The following is a 19,159-nucleotide window of genomic DNA, read 5'->3' as shown; positions in this document are numbered from 1 at the left end:
CGTGGCTGCCCAGTCCCCATTCAGGACACATTCAGGACACATTTCTTGACTAAAGACAGTAGCAGGTCTCTATTTGTCCAGACTTTGATTTGACAGGCTGTCACGGGTGAGCCTTCGCTTTCGAAAGCTTCAATAGCCATGACCACCTCAGTAGCATGCTCGGTTGTCCCCTCGGCGGTGGCTCAGTTTTCAGTGCCCGGTCTGTGCCGAATTGTATTGTCATAGGCGGCTAATGTGAGTGCCCACCTCTGTATGCGGGCCGATACATTTGCATTTATGGCCTTGTTGTCGGCCAAAAGGGATGTTAGGGGTTTGTGATCTGTCTCCAGCTCAAATTTCCTGCCAAACAGGTACTGGTGCATTTTTTTTATTGCATATACACATGCAAGCGCTTCCTTTTCTACCATTCCATAGCCCCTTTCTGCCTGGGACAGACTTCTGGAGGCATAAGCTACCGGCTGTAACTGACCCTTGGCATTAACATGCTATAACACACACTCAACCACATAGGATGACGCATCACACGTTAAAACAAGTTTCTTACATGGGTCATATAGCGTTAAAAGATTGTTGGAGCATAACAAATTGCGTGCTCGATCAAAAGCCCTTTCCTGGCTGTCCCCCCAGACCCAATCGCGACCTTTGAGTCGGAGCACGTGTACCGGGTCGAACAGCGTGCTCAATTTGGGAAGAAAGTTACCAAAATAGTTCAGGAGCCCCAGGAACGAACGCAGCTCCATCGTGTTGCGGGGTCTGGGTGCTCTCTGGATCACTTCTGTTTTGGATGCAGTAGGTCTGATCCCGTCTGCTGCTACCCTCATCCCCAGGAATTCTACTTCTGGAGCTAGGAAGACGCACTTCGCCTTTTTCAGTCGCAGCCCTACCTGGTCCAGTCTGCGTAGCACCTTCTCCAGGTTGTGGAGGTGTTCTTCAGTATCGCAACCCGTGATGAGGATGTCGTCTTGAAAAACCACCGTCCTTGGAATCGACTTGAGGAGGCTTTCCATATTTCATTGAAAGATCGTGGCGGCCAAGCGAATCCCGAACGGACATCTGTTGTACTCAAACAACCCCTTGTGTGTCGTAATGGTGGTCAGCTTCTTCAACTCACTCGCCAGCTCTTGGGTCATGTAAGCTGAGGTCAGGTCCAATTTTGAAAAAAGTTTGCCACCGGATAGCGTCGCAAAGAGGTCCTCCGCTTTCGGTAGCGGGTACTGGTCTTGGAGTGACACCCAATTGATGGTGGCCTTGTAATCACCACATATCCTGACCGACCCATCTGCCTTGAGCACCGGCACAATCGGGCTCGCCCAGTCACTGAATTCGACTGGCGAGATGATGCCTTCCCTCAACAGGCGGTCCAATTCGCCTTCTATCTTTTCTCGCATCACGTACGGCACCACTCTGGCCTTGTGGTGTACTGGCCTGGCATCTCGGTTTATGTGAATCACTACCTTGGTCTCCATGAAAGTGCCAATGCCGTGTTGAAATAATGAGTCAAATTTGTCCAGGACCTGTGAGCATGATACTCACTCCACAGAGGAAATTGCATTGACATCGCCCCATTTCCAGTTCATGACAGCAAGCCAACTCCTCCCCAGTAATGCGGGACCATCCCCCGGGACAATCCAGAGTGGCAATCTGTTCTCCGAATCTTTGTGGGTCACGACTACCGTGGCGCTGCCTAGCACCGGAATGATCTCCTTTGTATATGTCCGTAACTGTGCGTCAATCGGCAATAATTTTGGCCTCCTGGCCTTGGACGCCCACAACTTGTCGAACTGTTTGATACTCGGCAGGGACTGGCTGGCCCCTGTGTCTAGCTCCATTGATACTGGGATGCCATTGAGGAACACTTTCATCATTATCGGTGGCGTCCTGGTGAATGAACTGTATATATGCTCCTCATGAACTCGCTGAACTTCAACTTCCAGCGATTTCCCCCAGTGTCCATTTGGCCTCGTAGGGCTTACATCGGGCCCGTCCTCCTCGTACATCAACCTGACTGCAGGCTTCCTGCACATACGCGCCAAGTGACCACTGACGGTGCCGTTTCTGCAGGTATATTGCTGATACCTGCAAGCTCTGGCTGGGTGTTTGCCTCAACACCTCCAACATGAGCCGTTGTTGGAAACAAAAGGTCCATTACCAGTCGATCGTCTCTGACTGTCTCTGTAACTGTCCTTAAGCACACCATTAACAGGTGTTGATGGCCCCATTACTGGCCGCATTGTCCCTTGCGATGGCATGAATCGCCGTTCAGCTAGCCATTTCTCTGTTGAATTCCCCCTTTGGTTTCGACTACATGCTCGGGCATGTCCGATTGCCCCTGTCTGCCTGGAGAACTGTGTGCCGCATTAACAATGTTGACTCCGTCCATTTGCTGCATTTAAACCAAGATTTTTGTCAAACATCATTCTGGTCTCTTCCTTCCCTGAGATAAATGTCTGGGCCATCAATGCCACCGTTTCCAAGGTCAAGTCTTTGGTCTCAATCAGTTTCCTGAAAACCCCAGCGTGCCCGATGCCCTCAATAAAAAAGTCTCACAGCATCTCTGCTCTGCATGCATCTGGGAACTTACATAGGCTCACCAGTCGCCGGAGGTTTGCCACGACGTCTGGAACGCTTTGCCCTTCTCGCCGTCGGTGGGTGTAAAACCGGTGTCTCGCCATGTGCATGCTGCTTGCCGGTTTAAAGTGTTCCCCGATCAACTTACTGAGCTCTTCAAAAGTTTTGTCCACTGGCTTCTCTGGCACTAGAAGGTCCTTCATCAGGGAGTACGTCCTGGATCCACAAACCGTCAGGAGATGAGCCCTGCGTTTGTCGGCCGAATCCTGTCCCAACCATTCCTTGATGATGAAACTTTGCTGTAGTCTCTCAATAAAATTGTCCCAATCATCACCAACACAGTACCTCTCGTCTGTGCTGCTAGTGGCCATGCTCGCATGGTTTGAATCCCAGTTTCTCGTTGCCAATATGTCCTTACTATACAGTATAAATGCACACGAGGGCCATACTTGAGAGAAGGTCACTCTGTGACCAGTAACCTTTATTAGCCAGCATTGAAGTGATGAAGGTGGGTGGAGCTTCCCCTTTTATACCTGAAAGTCCAGGTTAGGAGTGTCTCCCACAAGTTCACCACCTAGTGGTCAATGTTCTCACGGCGTACAACTCAGGTCAGTTTATACATGGGTTACAATGACAGTTGAATACATGACAACTATGTTTGTACGTTGTTAAGAATTCTTACTTTTGCTCTTTCCATAGTTCTGGCTCACAACTCCCTTGAGACTGCCATGAACAGTGGTGAACAGCATAATGAGGCTCTTCCGTTCACCAGGATCATGATGGAGTGCACCAAGGGCATGTGTGTTACTGACGCTAATTAGTGGCATGTATCCACAACAATGAGTTCCTGTCCCCCTCATTAACAGTGACACAGTATTTCTGTGTCACGTCACCACTCAGGTGAGTAGATACAGATTCTCTGTAATACAGCATAAAAAGTGACGTGAATTGCTTTTCTGGAATAAGGTAATGTGAAGCTCTGTGCTGCTGTCTTCATGGTCAGAGAGCCATCGATTTTCAAAATTATAGAAAATCTCAATTCTAACTCAGCAGGGTTTCAAAAGGACATTTGTGATCCAGAATAACAATGATGTGAAAGAATGCTGTTAGAGAATTTAAATGAATGTGAAACGTCTTCCACCGGTATATAATGCTGCATGGAACCAATACACGCAGATTCTTAGACAGCAATGCGGAGAATTACTCAATGATGTCAAGTCAACATTAATAGTGAGAATAAAATTCAAACTTATACTGTACTTGAAGTTAAATTCAAATCCACAATCCAACTACCATTTACCTGAAAAATGTTAAAGTAATGATCAGGAATTGTTCCTGTGCCGATAATTTCTAACATTACTGTTCAGACTGCCCAATGGTGCTCAGTTCATAAATACATTGCCCAGAGTGGAACCAAGCCACACAGAGCAGAGAAATCCCAGGCTTTAGCCCCAGTGTATGCTGAGTTAGCTGAGCACAGCCTGAGGAAAAGTGGTGGCAGCACATTGAGTGACAGCACCCCTCCCCCGGGCTTGGGAGAGGACAAATGAGTCCTCTGCTGCAAACATTATCAACTTACAAAACTATTGAAATGATCAATAGCTACAAAAAAAAACTGCCATTGCCCGTAAAATATTGATAGCTCAAATATACGTCTGAATGTAAGTCTATAACACGTGAAACAAATAGTTACACTGCAAGTGGACTGAAATATTCAGTCCAGGTATGTCACGTCCACAAAAAGCAGGACAAATCCAATCCGGCTAATTACCGCCCCATCAGTCTACTCCCAATCATCAGCAAAGTGGTGGAAGGTGTCATCGACCGTGCTGTCAAGTGGCACTTACTCACCAATAACCTGCTCACCGATGCCCAGTTTGGGTTCCTCCAGGACCACTCGGCTCCCAACCTCATTACAGCCTTGGTCCAAACATGGACAAAAGAGCTGAATTCCAGAAGTGAAATGAGAAAGATTGCCCTTGACATCAAGGCAGTATTTGACCGAGTGTGGCATCAAGAAGTCCTAGTAAAACTGAAGTTAATGGGAATCGAGGGGAAAATGTTCCACTAGCTGGAGTAATACCTAGTAAAAAGGAAGATGCTTGTGATTGTTGGAGGCCAATCATCTCAGCCCCAGGACATCGCTGTAGGAGTTTCTCAGGGCAGTGTCCCAGGTCGAACCATCTTCAGCCGCTTCATCAATGACATTCCCTCCATCATAAGGTCAGAAGTGGGGATGTTCGCTGATGATTGCAGTTCCATTCGCAACTCCTCAGTTAATGAAGCAGACCTGGACGACATTCAGGCTTGGGCTGATAAGTGGCAAGTAACATTTGCGTCACACAAGTGCCAGGCTATTATTATCTCCAACAAGAGTCTAACCACTACTCCTTGACATTCAACGGGATTACAATTGCTGAATCTCTCACCATCAACATGGGGTCACCATTGGCCAGAAACTTAACTGGACCAGCCACATAAATACTGTGGCTACAAGAACAGGTCAGAAGCTGGGTATTCTGCAGCAAGGGTCTCAGCTCCTAACTCCCCAAAGCCTTTCCACCATCTACAAGACACAAGTCAGCAGTGTGATGGAACACTCTCCACTTGCCTGAATGAGTGCATCTCCAACAACACTCAAGAAGCTTGACACCATCCAAGACAAAGCAGCCCGCTTGATTAGCACCCCATCCTTCACTACAAACATTCACTCCCTCCACCACCGGTGCACCATAGCTGCAGTGTGTACCATCTACAAGATGTACTGCAGCAACTCGCCAAGGCTTCTTCGACAGTACCTCCCAAACCTGCGACTACTGACCAGAAGGACAAAGGCAGCAGGCACATGGGAGCACCGTCACGCCAAGCTCTCCTCCAAATCACACACCATCCTGCCTTGGACAAGTATTGCCATTCCTTCATCATTTCTGGGTCTAAGTCCTGCAACTCACTCCTTTAACAGCACTCTGGGAGTACCTTCACCACATGGACTGCAGCGGTTCAAAGTAGCAGCTCACTATCAACTTCTTGAGGGCAATAAATGCCCACATCCTGTGAACGAAAAAAAATCTGGTAATACAATAACGTAACCTGGGGCTGTAAAATTGTCATATGAATTGGATATCATGATCACTGCACTACTCTCATGTGTACATCTCCAATCTTCTGAAAGGTGGAACTGATGAACACAGGTCTGATGAAGTCAATGTAAAGTCAAGAAGATGGTTTATTGTACAGAGTACACATGCCTGAACACTGTAGTAATTTCAGACCTTTTGAACTTCTTTTATTAAGCTTGCTGTAAGATACTAAACAGCAAAATATACTACAATATCGTTAGTGGACGATTCATTTTTTTTCTTTCTGGTCCATCCTAGCTCAAAGCAGCTTTATCTTAATTTCTTTCTAGATTTAGGTCTTCCTCTTCCAGCAAACTTTCCAACTCCTTGATGATGTGGTATTTTGTTCTTCTGTCCCCCCCCTCCACTGGACAGAACCTTTGGCAGTTTGACCCTGGACTCCTTCGCTATCTAGGAGGTCCAGTGGAGCTACCATCTCACCCAGTTACTGTCCTCCCAAGAGTAGATTCCTACTGGCCAATCCCATGCTGTATAGAAAAGAACAGTTTCTCTATCATCTCGTGTGCATGCATACTGCAAATCTAAAATTAAATCATAAATTACCTAATGGCTCATAGATGTTGAAGATGTGACAGAAGTTAGTAAGGACACAGGGGTCAAGTTTAATGATGGCAATTTTGAAAGGGATAGGAACAGTGCATGAGAAGAGGAAACCACTTGCAATATATCAGCTAAAATGGGACAGGAGTGAGGTAGGGTGATCAGAAGATTAGTGGGAAATAGATGAGATGAGATTCAAGACTAGATGGGGGGGAAAAAAGAGAGAGATGAGGGTTCAGAGCTCAGTCAGGGATGGGAATGGGGAGATTTGGCTTAGTATAAGCACAGGGAAGGAGAAGCTGCAGAGACAACTAAATATATGCTTTCTATCTTGGAGATAAAGAGATTAAACATGTACTTATTGTTAGAGGTGATGTTTAAGAGAGCAAAGGAGAGGGAGTTAAGGAGGTAGTTGGTTGTAGGGAAAAGGAGCCTTGGATTATCTCTACTGTCTATGATGATCCAAAAGTAGTGCCTTTTTTGGCAAAGGACAGCGAGTCGCAGTAGATCTCGATGTGGTCGAGCCATATTTGGCAACGAATGGTTAACCAGCTGTGCCTTCTTCTTAGGCAGTACCCTGGAGTCGAGGATGACTTGCTTCCACACTAATATGAGTTCTCAGATGACTGATGAGTCCAATGTGGGACCGACAATCTGTGTCACAGGTGGGGCAGACAGTGGTTGAAGGGACGGGTGGCTGGGGTGCTTCCTTCTGCTGTTTACGCTTAGCTTCCACATGCTCCCGGCGAAGAGACTCTGTGTTTGGCGCCTTCCCGGATGCTTCTCCTCCACTTTGAGCAATCTTGGGCCAGGGATTCCCAGGTGTCGGTGGGGGTGTTACACTTTTTCAAGGAGGCTTTGAAGGTGTCCTTGAAGCGTTTCCTCTGCCCACCTGGGATTTCGCTTGCTGTGTAGGAGCTCTGAGTAGAGTGCTTGTTTTGGGAGCCTAGTATCGGGCATGTGGACGATATGGCCCGTCCATCGGAGCTGATCGAGCATGGTCAATGCTTCGATGCTGGGGATGTTGGCCTGAGCAAGAACACTGACGTCGGTGCACCTATCCTGCCAATGGATTTGCAGAATCTTGAGGAGGCAGCGTTGGTGGTACTTCTCCAGTGCTTTGAGGTGCCTGCTGTACATAGTCCATGTCTCTGAAACATATAGGAGGGTGGGTATCATTACTGCCCTGTAGACCATGAGCTTAGTCCCGGGTTTGAGATCCTGGCCGTCAAACACTCTCTTCCTCAGGTGACCGAAGGCTGCACTGGTACACTGAAGGCGGTGTTGGACTTCATGGTTGACATTTGCCCTTGTTGACAGTAGGCTCCCAAGGTGTATGGAAAGTGGTCCACATTGTTCAAGGCCTCGTCATGGATCTTGATAATCGGGGGGCAGTACTGTGTGGCGGGGGCAGGTTGGTAGAGAGCCATCATATGATGGATGTTTAATGTAAGGCCCATATTCTCGTACGCTTCAGTGAAGGTTTTGACGATGGTTTGGAGTGTGCGCAAACGCAAGCATCATCTGCATACTGTAGTTCAGTGAAAGAGGATGTGATGACCTGGAATCTGGACTGGAGGCGACGGATGTTGAACAATTTCCTGTTTGTTCTGTAGATTAGCTCCATTCCAATGGGGAGCTTACTGAGAGTGAGATGGAGCATTGCAGCAAGGAAGATCGAGAACAGAGTTGGTGCGATGACACAGCCTTGCTTGACCCCGGTCCGCACGTGAATTGGGTCTGTGGTGGATCCGCTGGTCAGGATCATGGCTTGCATGGCATCATAAAGCAGGCGGAGGATCGTGACAAACTTTTGAGGGCAGCCGAATTTGAGAAGGACACTCCATAGCGAGGACAGCGAGTCGCAGTAGATCGCAATGTGGTCGAGCCAAATTTGGCAACGAATGGTTAACCCAGCTGTGTATCAGATATGCTAAAGTTTTTTTTATTATTCGTTCCTGGGATGTGTGTGTCACTGGCAAGGCCAGCATTTATTATTTGCCCTCCTTGGACTTGAGGGAGAAATTATGAAGGTCACATGGGGGAATGTTACAGGAATTTATAGTGAAAAAAGTTAACACAAAAACATAACAGCAGGAAATAAGGTTTTGTGGACAGGAAGTGTGAGCATTGTACAGACCCAGAAATTGCTCAGCCATTCTAGCAGATTCCCGGCATAACTCTGATACGAGAATGGACGAACAGCTGAAAACTCCATGAGACCCAGAAAAACCATGTCTCAGACTGACATCAGGTTTCTGATGGGTTTGTTTTGGAGGCGGACCCTCTGCCTGCCTCCAAAAAAGCCATTTATATGGGAGGGAGAGGGAGGGGCTGGGGGGGGATGGCTTTCTAAAATGTGAATCTCTACATTCTTGGTCAGTATGTCTAGTGAACTGAGATATACCGTCATCCTGAGGGCACAACTAGGCCGGGGAAGGGGGAGGAAATGGGAGTCCAGGCTTTGACTAATAATCCGGAGACATGAGCTCGAATCCTACTACGGCAGCTGGGGAATTTAAATTCAGTTAATTAAATAAATCTGGAATTAAAAAAAACTAGCATCAGTAATGGTGACCATGAAACTACCGGATTGTTGTTAAAAATCCATCTGTTTCACTAATGTCCTTTCGGGAAGGAAATCTGCCGCCCTTACCCAGTCTGGCCTATATATGACTCCAGACCCACAGCAATGTAGTTGACTCTTAACTGCCCCTAATTGTCAAGAAGACAGCTCACCACCACCTTCTCTAGGGGCAATTAGGGATGGGCAATAAATGCCGACTTTGCCAGAGATGCCCACATCCCATTCTTGAATTTTAAAAAAAATCATGGGTGACCTACTGATATATATTTTGAAGTCAAAGTACAACAAAGTACTTTGTGAAAGATGTAAATAGTTCTTTAAAAAGTGTAGTTAAATAAAGAGACAAAGCCACACATTTCTGATGCAGAGGTTTAGAAGCAGTTGAAAATGTACAGGGAAACAAATGAACCCTCTAATTACCCTCAGATGTGCATAAAAAAATGAATCTCTAATTGACCACAGCATGTGCTAATCTACAGCAATTGGACCATGCAGTCTTAAAGGGACAACCCTACACAGGGTCTCCACTTTAGCACCAGAACAATACAGTCTGCTGTACAAAAGTCCTGTCCTGATATTCTCCAACTACCATCAACAGTGGCACAGGAGATGCACTAGTAATACAGAATTATCTCAGAATCATTGAATGATACAGCACAGCAAGAGGTCATTTGGCCCATCGTACTGATGCAAGCTCTTGGGTGGAGCTATCCAATTATACCCACTCGCCCCAGCTCTTTTTCCACAGTCGTGTAAATCTTTTTCATTCAAGTATTTATCCAATTCCCGGCATTACTTCACCCGCTTTAAACAGTCAAAAGCTACTTGCTGGTCATGCAACTCTTGCTCCCTTTGAAATTTCTGCTCCCTGTGAAACATCCCCCCGCCCACCGCGTGAAACACCTGCACTCCTGTGAAACTCGTCCCCTGTGAAACTCCTCTCAGTGCCCTGGTTCTGCAGTTGATACTGAAGCCACTCAATCCACAGTCTCCATTTCTGGGAAACTGCACTGCACTCGCTTCACTGAAGTGGTTCTTGCTGTCTGAGTCATAAAGACTAGACGTATGCAAGTCATTGTCTGACTTCATACTTATAGAGCTTTGGGCCATTATTTTTGATATGCCAATTAAAGCTACAGATATTTTTTGTTCTTTTCTCATAAACACATAATCACAGGATACATATTTTCCTTCTGATTTTTATCTAATCTGGTTGAGATCACAGTTATAAAAAAAACGCACCAAAAATGTAATATCTATATAAGACAGTGAAAAGACCTTGGCAATCGTTAATCTAGTTTTAAATCACATTTGGCAGTTCAATTATAATACACTCAGCATAGTTTTTGAAGTAAAACAAATTACCTCTCAGATTGTCTTCTTGAATTAATGAAGCTTTAAAACAAAGAAAGCTCAGTAAAATGTATTGATTATAACATGAACCAATGGTGTCCAAATATTTCTGCATAAGCCACCTCCTGCAAATATTAATGCATTTCCCGGGATGCACTGCTTTGCATTCCAAGTTACAGTGGGGTCAATTTTAACCTTGGACAGACAGGTGGCAGGCAGTACGATTGCACTGCTTGCCCGATGTCCTTGCTGTGAGGCGTGAGTCATTTTGCAAGCCGGGCCTTGTTTCCATATCGCTGGCAAGCTATGTGCGCTGTTGCAATGCTCAAAGGCAGCTTGCCAGTTAGAGCGGTGCAAAAAAATGTATCCTCTTGGGTGGAGGGAGCCATCAGAGTAGAGGGGAGAGGTTGGACTGCTGATGGGCTGGCAGCAGGCCAGAGCATTCGTTCTTCATGGAGATCTTCTAATGGAAGCAGAGGGCATGGTCAAGGTACTAAGTGAGTACTTTGCATCCAGCTTTAATAAAGAAGAGGAAGCTGCCAATGTCACAGTAAAGGAGGAGGTAGTAGAGAAATTAGTTAGGATAAAAATAGATAAAAAGGGGGTACTTAAAAGGTGGACAGCACTTAAAGAATAATCACCTGGTCCGGATGGGATGCATCCTCGGTTGCTGAGGGAAGGGTGGAAATTGCAAAGGATCTGGCCACAACCTTTTAATCCTCCAGAGGACGGCAAATATTAGCCTCTATTCAAAAAAGGGGAGAGGGATAAACCTGGCAATTACAGGGCAGTCAGCCCAACGCAGTGGTGAGGAAGCAGAGAAGTGTGAAGTGATGCATTTTAGTAAAGAGAAGCAATATAAACTGAATGATACCATTTTAAAGGGGATGAATGAACAGAGACGGAGTGTATGTACACAAATTTTTGAAGATGGCAGGACAAGTTGAGAAGTCTGTTAAAAAAGTATATCGGATCTTTGGTTTCATAAACAGAGGCATAGAGTACAAAAAGTTGGAATTACTGGAAGCAAAAGTGGAACCTGACAGATCAGAAGGAAGAAAATGAAGGAGGGAAAAAGACAAGCATTTATATAGTGCCTTATGTCTTCAGGACATCACAAAGCGCAGTCACAGTTGTTATGTTACCTCATACCCTGTGTTTTGATTAGGGCCATTGTTCTGTGGTTTTTTTGGCAAGCAGAGAACTCAAAAATATAACTGCAATGGTTGTAATCTGTTTGGTGTGGTTAGACAAGCCTCAGACCCCTGCAAATGCCACTTAGTCTGACTGCTCAAATGTGAATAATAACTGAGGAGTGGGGAGGATATGGCAAGGGGGAGAAATCCTTGGGTGTGTCTCAGAGAACTGTCTGACTCATGTATGTCGAAGAGGTGGTGCAGCCTCAAGGCATTAAAGTATAGGTAGAAGTAACAATCTTTTTACTTCTCTCTTTTGTTTGTAGTCTTTAATTGCCTTGCTTCAAACTTCAAAGATCAAGTACTGGTAGCGATTGCCCAGATTAGTGTTTGAGTTCACCTTAGGAAAACTCCTAGATATCCTGGTACTAGGTTTGGAGGGTCGAGAGGGAAAATAACAATTGTATTTCAGGACATGATAACTTTCTAATGAATGTAGATTTCCCAAGAATCACCTCAGATATAGATCACAAGGTTTTTTATTCTGCTGTTTCCATACATGCTGATAAGATGGGAGTTTGATGTCAGTTAATCGGATAACAATTGGCTTTTGAAACACAAGGACAGAATGTGCACAGAAACATAAGAACATAAGAATTAGGAACAGGAGTAGGCCATCTAGCCTGCTCCGCCATTCAATAAGATCATGGCTGATCTGGTCATGGACACAGCTCCACTTACCCACCCTCTCCCCGTAACCCTTAATTCCCTTATTGCTTAAAAATCTATCTATCTTTGACTTGAAAACATTTAATGAGCCAGCCTCAACTGCTTCCTTGGGCAGAGAATTCCACAGATTCACAACCCTCTGGGAGAAGAAATTCTTTCTCAACTCGGTTTTAAATTGGCTCCTCCGTATTGAGGCTGTGCCCCCTAGTTCTAGTCTCCCCCACCAATGGAAACAACCTCTCTGCCTCTATCTTGTCAATCCCTTTCATGATTTTAAATGTTTCTATAAGATCACCCCTCATCCTTCTGAACTCCAAGGAATAAAGACCCAGTCTACTCAATCTATCATCATAAGGTAACCCCCTCATTTCTCGAATCAGCCTAGTGAATCGTCTCTGTACCCCTTCCAAAGCTAGTATATCCTTCCTTAAGTAAGGTGACCAAAACTGCACGCAGTACTCCAGGTGCGGCCTTACCAATACGTTATACAGTTGCAGCAACACCTCCCTGCTTTTGTATTCCATCCCTTTCGCAATGAAGGCCAACATTCCATTTGCCTTCCTGATCACCTGCTGCACCTGCAAACTAACCTTTTGGGATTCGTGCACAAGGACTCCCAGGTCCCTCTGCACCACAGCATGTTGTAATTTCTCCCCATTCAAATAATATTCCCTTTTACTGTTTTTTTTCCCCAAGGTGGATGACCTCACACTTTCCGACATTGTATTCCATCTGCCAAACCTTAGCCCATTCGCTAACCTATCTAAATCTCCTTGCAGTCTCTCTGAGTCCTCTACACAACCCGCTTTCCCAGTAATCTTAGTGTCATCTGCAAATTTTGTTGCACTACACTCTGTCCCCTCTTCTAGGTCATCTATGTATATTGTAAACAGTTGTGGTCCCAGTACTGATCCCTGTGGCACACCACTAATCACTGATTTCCAACTGGAAAAGGACCCATTTATCCCGACTCTCTGCTTTCTGTTCGCCAGCCAATTCTCTATCCATGCTAATACATTTCCTCTGACTCCGCGTACCTTTATCTTCTGCAGTAACCTTTTGTGTGGCACCTTATCGAATGCCTTTTGGAAATCTAAATACACCACATCCATCGGTACACCTCTATCCACCATGCTCGTTATATCCTCAAAGAATTCCAGTAAGTTAGTTAAACATGATTTCCCTTTCATGAATCCATGCTGCGTCTGCTTGATTGCACTTTTCCTATCCAGATGTCCCGCTATTTCTTCCTTAATGATAGTTTCAAGCTTTTTCCCCACTACAGATGTTAAACTAACCGGCCTATAGTTACCTGCCTTTTGTCTGTCCCCTTTTTTAAACAGAGGTGTTACATTAGCTGCACTCCAATCTGCTGGTACCTCCCCAGAGTCCAGAGAATTTTAGTAGATTATAACAAATGCATCTGCTATAACTTCCGCCATCTCTTTTAATACCCTGGGATGCATTTCATCAGGACCAGGGGACGTGTCTACCTTCAGTCCCATTAGCCTGTCCAGCACTACCTCCCTAGTGATAGTGATCATCTCAAGGTCCTCCCTTCCCACATTCCTATGACCAGCAATTTTTGGCATGGTTTTTGTGTCTTCCACTGTGAAGACAGAAGCAAAATAATTGTTTAAGGTCTCAGCCAGTTCCACATTTCCCATTATTAAATCCCCCTTTTCATCTTCTAAGGGACCAACATTTACTTTAGTCACTCTTTTCCGTTTTATATATCTGTAAAAGCTTTTACTATCTGTTTTTATGTTTTGCGCAAGTTTACCTTCGCAATCTATCTTCCCTTTCTTTATTGCTTTTTTAGTCATTTTTTGCTGTTGCTTAAAAATTTTCCCAATCCTCTAGTTTCCCACTAACCTTGGCCACCTTATACGCATTGGTCTTTGATTTGATACTTTCCTTTATTTCCTTGGTTATCCATGGCTGGTTATCTCTTCTCTTGCCGCCCTTCTCTTTCACTGGAATATATTTTTGTTGCGCATTATGAAAGAGCTCCTTAAAAGTCCTCCACTGTTCCTCAATTGTGCCACCGTTTAGTCCTTGTTTCCAGTCTACTTTAGCCAACTCTGCCCTCATCCCACTGTAGTCCCCTTTGTTTAAGCATAGTACGCTCGTTTCTGACACAACTTCCTCATCCTCAATCTGTATTACAAATTCAACCATATTGTGATCACTCATTCCGAGAGGATCTTTTACGAGGAGATCGCTTATTATTCCTGTCTCGTTACACAGGACCAGATCCAAAATGGCTTGCTCCCTTGTAGGCTCTGTTACATACTATTCTAAGAAACAATCCCGTATGCATTCTATGAATTCCTCCTCCAGGCTACCCCCTGCGATTTGATTTGACCAATCGATATGTAGGTTAAAATCCCCCATAACTACTGCCGTTCCTTTTTCACATGCCTCCATTATTCCCTTGATTATTGCCCACCCCACCGTGAAGTTATTATTTGGGGGCCTATAAACTATGCCGACCAGTGACTTTTTTCCCTTACTATCTCTAATCCCCATCCACAATGATTCAACATTTTGTTCATTGGAGCCAATATCATCCCTCACAACTGCCCTGATATCATCCTTTATTAACAGAGCTACCCCACCTCCTTTCCCTTCTTGCCTATCTTTCTGAATCGTCAGATACCCCTGTATGTTTAATTCCCAGTCTTGGCCACCTTGCAACAATGTTTCTGTAATGGCCACCAAATCATACCCATTTGTAATGATTTGTGCCGTCAACTCATTTACTTTATTTCGAATGCTGCGTGCATTTAGGTAAAGTGTTTTCATCCTAGTTTTTAAACCATGATTTTTAGTTTTTACCCCTCCTGCAGCCCTTTTATATTCAGTGGCCCTTTTTGTTTCTTGCCTTTGGTTTCTCTGCCCTCCACTTTTACTCATCTCTTTTCTGTCTTTTGTTTTTGTCTCCTTTTTGTTTCCCTCTTTCTCCCTCCATTGGTTCCCATCCCCCTGCCATATTAGTTTAACTCCTCACCAACAGCACTAGCAAACACTCCCCCTAGGACATTGGTTCCGTTCCTGCCCAAGTGCAGACCGTCCGGTTTGTACTGGTCCCACCTCCCCCAGAACCGGTTCCAATGCCCCAGGAATTTGAATCCCTCCCTGCTGCAGCACTGCTTAAGCCACGTATTCTTCTGTGCTATCCTGCGATTCCTACTCTGACTAGCACGTGGCACTGGTAGCAATCCCGAGATTACTACTTTTGAGGTCCTACTTTTTAATTTAACTCCTAGCTCCTTAAATTTGTCTCGTAGGACCTTATCCCTTTTTTTTTAACCTATGTCGTTGGTACCAATGTGCACCACGACAACTGGCTGTTCTCCCTCCCTTTTCAGAATGTCCTGCACTCGCTCGGAGACATCCTTGACCCTTGCACCAGGGAGGCAACATACATCCTGGAGTCTCGATTGCGGCCGCAGAAACGCCGATCTATTCCCCTTATGATTGAATCCCCTATCACTATCGCTCTCCCACTCTTTTTTATGCCCTCCTGTACAACAGAGCCAGCCACGGTGCCATGAACTTGGCTGCTGTTGCTCTCCCCTGATGAGTCATCTCCCTCAACAGCACTCAAAACAGTGTATCTGTTTTGCAGGGGGATGACCAGATGGGACCCCTGCACTACCTTCTTTGTACTACTCTTTCTGCTGGTCTTCCAATCCCTAGCTGGCTGTGGATCCTTCTCATGCGGTAAGACCAACTCACTACACGTGCCACTTATGTGAAACATGTTCTCATACATCTGCATGGTGCGAACTGTGACATGGTTCTCTGTGAAGAGGTGTAACTGAGCTCCGATTGCACTAAGGAGGGCAGTGTTGAGGATCTCACACCTTCAAAAGAAAGGCTTTTTTTAAAAAAAAGGAACTGGCCTTAATAGTGTTAAAAAGTCACAAGCAAATATGGAATATTGTACAAGATGAATGATTCCAATACATTCTGGTTGGTCTCATGGGACCATTGCTCATGGCCAAAAGTTAAAAAGGTCTCTTTTCTTTCCCATAACTATCTCGGTTTTGCTTGCACTAGGCGATCTGTCAACGGTGAGAGAGGTTGCTCTCAGGAGGTGACAGTGAATAGAGAGTTCACTGTAAACACTTCCAAACTGCATACAGCTCAAAAGTTCCTTCCAAATCCTGAAGGCTTCAGTTTCTGACATTGGACAATGAATAGCTGTGAAATTGTACCACTTCTGCAGCTGTCAACTAGCCAATGCAATAGAAAGTCACTGAGGAAAGTTACCTGGCATGAAACCCGAGGGCTGGCAAACTCGTTGAAAACTTGCTAAAATGTTAAATGCCTGGGTAAAATCCTTTTAAATACCTTTAAATTACCTCTTGAGCATCTTAATTGACTGGCCCTCCGCTTGGTGTCAAGTCTGCGATCTGTACACAGACCAACAGTTGAAAAACTGACACGGAGGAGGGTTCAGAGCGGACTTCCGCCCGACTGTCAATCAGGGCCATTTTGACAGTGGACCCGCCTCCAAACCCGCACTGACAGGGCTGGGAAGATCTTGCACCTAATTGGCCCATAACACAGGCCATGATCTATAACACAGGGACGAATTACAGGCAAAATGCACTGGTTGAATGTTTGGCATGGACCAGATATCTGGCCCATAATAACGTAGGATAGTACAGAATGGGAAAAGAGCCTGCAGTCCATCTGACCAAGTCCAAATGTTAATATCTCTCAATCACTCACTTTCTCAATTATTTATCCAATGCTCCTGTAACTAATTCCTCGCTATCTGCCTCCACATATTGACCATTCTCTGCACAAGATATTAAATCTAAACTCTCTGTACAATTTCCCTCTTACGTTTTAGCCCATGTCCCTTGGTTTTAGAGTTTGTAGCAATCTCAAACATATTATCAAGGTTCAATTTATCTTCTCCCTCAAGAATTTTGAATATGTCTCGAGCCTTAATTCAGGGAATCTGTGAATATTTTTCATAAGTGAAGACTTTTCACTGTACATCTAAAATATACTTACAAAATTTGCAAAGTATCATAAAATAATGGGGGGTGAAATTCCTGTGTTGTGTGCCTCCCGGGAACACTAACGGGGCGCGAACCTATTTTCACCTGCTGGGGCGCTACTGGTTCCCGCGAAATTGCGTGGGAGTTAGCGCAGGCACTAGCATGGTAGCATCGCACCCCGCCAGTAACGCCCTAGGCCACTGCGCAACCGCCAATGATGTCATCATCGTGAGTAGCAACCCCTTTGCACCCCTGGCGACCCCTTTCCGCCCCGGTGGCGGAAATTGGCCAAAGCCCCGTGAGGCTGCCATGAGCGGTGTCAGCGCCAGCATCGTGGGTCATGAACCGGGCCGCCCTCTGCTAGCGGGGCAGAATTTAAAGGGGTGGTGTGCTGCGCCATGCACCACCATTTTGTTGTTTTGGCCGACTCACTGGTCGGCCTGTCTTGGTATTCCGTGGCATGATCCGGCCGCCATCATGCACCCCGGCACTCTGTGTTGATGCCGGGCTGCGGCCATGGCAACACACCGCCCTGGTGGCCCAGTGGAGGCCATCGGAGGCCCTGCAGAGTTTGCAGCGCCCTTCCCCTTTAACGGAAGGGGAGGGGCATTGTAATGCAACAACGCTACATGGAAAGGTCACGTAGCGCTGCCGATCCCGTCTGAGTAGTACTCCGGATACCACCCCAACAGGAAGTGGAGCGCGCAACATTGTGTTTCACTTCCTGTGCGGGGAGATAACTCCAATTCTGCGGCCAGGGTGGGACTTCCGCGTGGTCGCAGAAAGTCCCTCTCCGACTGGGTCACTACTCCTAAATGGGGCGCTGGAGAATTTCTCCCCCATAAATGTTACAACACAGAAAAAAACCTATAGCCTAAGCCTGTACTGCTGTTTTTCTCAGTGAGCTGCTTAATTTAAACTCACACCCCATTCCCTTTAACATTTCTTTTTTTCAAGCAACCATCCACTTTAATGACTCTGCTTCACTATGGAGACACATATTATTCAGTTTATAATAATTAGAACACTTTTACATGGGCAAATTAAACTGATCATCAACTGGTTCTTCCTCTACAATTCAAATACCAAAGCACCAAAATATCATCATGCTTTTGAAGTACTTTGGCTCTCTCTCTGCCATATCAATTCTGTTTTAACTGTCATGTATGCACGTGCTGTTTCTAGCCACAAAATGGTGTCATTGTTGGAGGCCACTGAGCAGCAACGCACATGGTGCTGCTCTGGTATAAAAGGCCAGCAATTTTGTGAGTCAGTCACTTTGGGCCGTAATAAAGCAGAGCCAAGGTTGTACATTGTTCAGTTAAACAGTACTCAATTTGAACCTTTATTGTATACATAACATTTGGCAACGAGAATACAAGAACCCTTGTTTGCAAAATGAGCACGATTAGATTTTTAGAGCGATTCATGGAGGAAGAAGATTGGGCAGACTTTGTGAGCCGTTTGAACCAGTACTTTGTGGTCAACAAAATGAAGGGGGTCGACGATGCAGATCGGCGCCGGGCCGTGTTCCTCACTGTGTACGGTTCAAAGATCTACGGTCTGACAATGAGTCTACTCATGCCTAGTGATCCAACAGAGAAAACGTACGAGGAGTTGTGTACATTGGTACGGGAGCACCTCAAACCAGACGATGGCATCATCATCTCGAGATACAGGTTTTATACACACGTTCGATCGGAGAACCAGAGCGCGGCGGAATTCGTTGCCGACCTGAGACGTCTAACGGGACCGTGCAAGTTCGGGACAGGGTTGGCAGACATGCTGCGGGACTTCTTTGTTATCGGTATCAACCACGAGGTGATCCTGCGCAAACTTCTTGCAGTGGAGGAGTGGGATTTAAAAAGAGCCACCCAGATCGCTCAATCATGTATGACGATGGACAGGAGTTTAAAGCAAATATCGGTGAAGAACCGAACCTCGGAAGTACTGTAAATGCGATTGATTCGATATTCGACAGAGCGGCACATGGCAGGGCCTATCCGGCTGTGTTTGCGAATGATTCAGCGTGCGGTAGAACTGCACATGGCAGGGACTATCCAGCTGCGTTCGGGAAACCTG

The sequence above is a fragment of the Pristiophorus japonicus genome, chromosome 1 (assembly GCF_044704955.1).
Source record: "Pristiophorus japonicus isolate sPriJap1 chromosome 1, sPriJap1.hap1, whole genome shotgun sequence".
Classification (NCBI taxonomy): Eukaryota; Metazoa; Chordata; class Chondrichthyes; family Pristiophoridae; genus Pristiophorus; species Pristiophorus japonicus.
This window is presented reverse-complemented; position numbering follows the sequence as displayed.